This window comes from Sinocyclocheilus anshuiensis, unplaced genomic scaffold (assembly GCF_001515605.1).
Source record: "Sinocyclocheilus anshuiensis isolate Anshui unplaced genomic scaffold, SAMN03320099.WGS_v1.1 scaffold508, whole genome shotgun sequence".
NCBI lineage: Eukaryota > Metazoa > Chordata > Actinopteri > Cypriniformes > Cyprinidae > Sinocyclocheilus > Sinocyclocheilus anshuiensis.
Genome location: NW_015555744.1, coordinates 1,199,183 through 1,201,674, shown reverse-complemented (window position 1 = coordinate 1,201,674; position 2,492 = coordinate 1,199,183).

The following is a 2,492-nucleotide window of genomic DNA, read 5'->3' as shown; positions in this document are numbered from 1 at the left end:
GACTTTTCATTAAGACCCTAAAGAATCATATCAACTTGTGGAAAATGGGCATCATATGACCCCTTTAAAGAAGGAAACTGGAAAAATACAATCAGACCAAAAAAGGTCTATCAAAAATATATTTTATTTTCCATATTTCCATATGCTGGAGCACTGAGGAAAGCATGGGCTGAAACGTTTGCTCCTTGGTCTGTTTTTAAACCACTTTGCACTTTTGTCACTTTTTCACTTTTGCCTATGGAAAATAAAAGATAGTTTTGATAGACCTTTTTGGTCTGATTGTATTTTTCCAGTGTGTGGACAATTTCAGCTACCTGGTTGACTAAACTTCCTTTAGAAGTCTAAATCTTTTTTTTTTCTTTTTTTTTTCTGTTCTATGCACCTGAGAATTCATTGGTTTTTCCTGCTTGATAGCTTAAATTACAAGGCCATCAAACTAATGTTTGCAACTTAAATGTTTAAATAAATCAAACAATTTCAGCTCTCCCTCATAGGCAAATAAAAACAACACAGGAAAGAAAACTGACTCAAGCCATTTCATGAGCTCCTTTAGAATGTATGAACTAAAAAAATACAGGGGACCTAGTAGCAAAACTTAAATAAACTGGTGTGCTGGATGGAGATAACACAGGAGAAAAATATATCTGAAAATGAGTCTCAGCTCTCCTCCCCCTCTCAGCTCATTATCTTGCATACATTAGCACAGTGGTACTTTTCCTCAGTTTTGGTTCCTCAGACTGAAATGAGCCATGAATCTTATTTTATTGGTGGGAAAGAATGTTATAGTGCATCCCCTTCAAGTAAAGCAAAGTGTGATTAAATTCCAACCCAAGCTTCTTTATTTTAGGATGATGTTCTCTGGTCAGTGTTTTCACATATGAAGATCTAAAACGATATGATTTACCTATAATAAGACATAATAACTTTTCTCCAGCATGCTGGGTTAAGTACATTGTAATCTACATTATAACCCTATAACCTGATTATGGTGTGTAGATAATCTTTGCAGTGTTTTTACATAACTATTTCTCGATTTTAACACCCTGTGTTTGGTACTTGATAATCGTTTCACAATTCTCAGGGTTGTCGCCTAAAACTGAGAGGTTGAATGAAATTTCAGACTCCCCTTTTTTCTCTCATCAGGCTTGAATGTGTTTCATTTCCCTTTCTCCAGTTTCGATGCATTTACTGGGTCTGTCCCTGTCTACTGGTTACCAGTAAAAGAGGGAAACAGTACAAGGTCAAAGCATGCAAATGACAAAAAAAAAAAAACTGACACAATGATACATGATGAGCAGTGTTGGGAAGGGTACTTTGGAAATGTAATAGGTTACAGATTACAAATTACCCTGTTTAAAATGTAAGAAGTAGTGTAACTATTTCAATTACTTTATTAAAGTGTAATGTAGCTGATTATATTTCATTACTTTTTGATTGCTTTACATTACTAATGTTTTCAGTTGTTAATCATTTTCAAACATTTAAACCAGGCAAGGTTAACCTTACAATAATACTCAACACTACAACCCCAACTCCAGACAAGTTGGGACATTTTGTAAAATGCAATAAAATCAAGAATCTGTAATTTGTTCTTTTTCTTTCACTTTTATTTAACCAACTTAAATGCAATTTGTAAATATAAATAAAATTAGATTTTGATGGACTCCAAAAAAAATTGGGACAGAGGCGAAAATAAAAGAGAAAAGGTTCAAGAATATCCCAATTAAACTGTTTTGAAACAGTTCACAGTAAGCAGGTGTATTGGTAACAGGTCAAGGTATCATGTTTGGGTATAAAAGGAGCATCTCAGTCTTTGGAAGCAAAGCTGGATCATGACATATCACTTTGTGCCAAATTTCATGAGAGATACTGTTTTTGAAATCAAATCTTTGCATAGCTATGACAGGAAACACTGGAATCTAACAATGCCTTGAAAAAATTTTGTTAATCTTAAAACATAAAGCATTTACATAAACCCAAATAAGAAATAAAAGAGTTATCAGATAAGCATGTGTCCCATTCTGTGTCCTAAACTCCGGAAAGGTGTCTCATATTTTAGAGCAGTCACTTTAATTTATGAAAGAAAGCAATTTAATCTGTACGTGTGTGTGTGTGTGTGTGTGTGTGTGTGTGTGTGTGTGTGTGTGATAAAAATTCAGATGTAACCCCCTTTGTAACTGTTAACATTTTCATAACTGTAATTTAATTACAGATTTTTTTCTCAGTAACTGTAAATGATTACAGTTACATTTGTTTTGGGTAACCCTTTATTTTAAGGTGTTCTTGTTACACACGTTTCATGTACTTACTATTATAATAACAATACATTATGCAGAATTACATGCAAGTAACCCTAAGACAAACCCTAATCCTAACCCTAACCATGTAGTAAGTGCATGTAGTTAATTAATATAACTCAGTGCTCATATGTGACCCTGGAGCACAAAAGCAGTCTTAAGTCGCTGGGGTATATTTGTAGCAATAGCCAACAA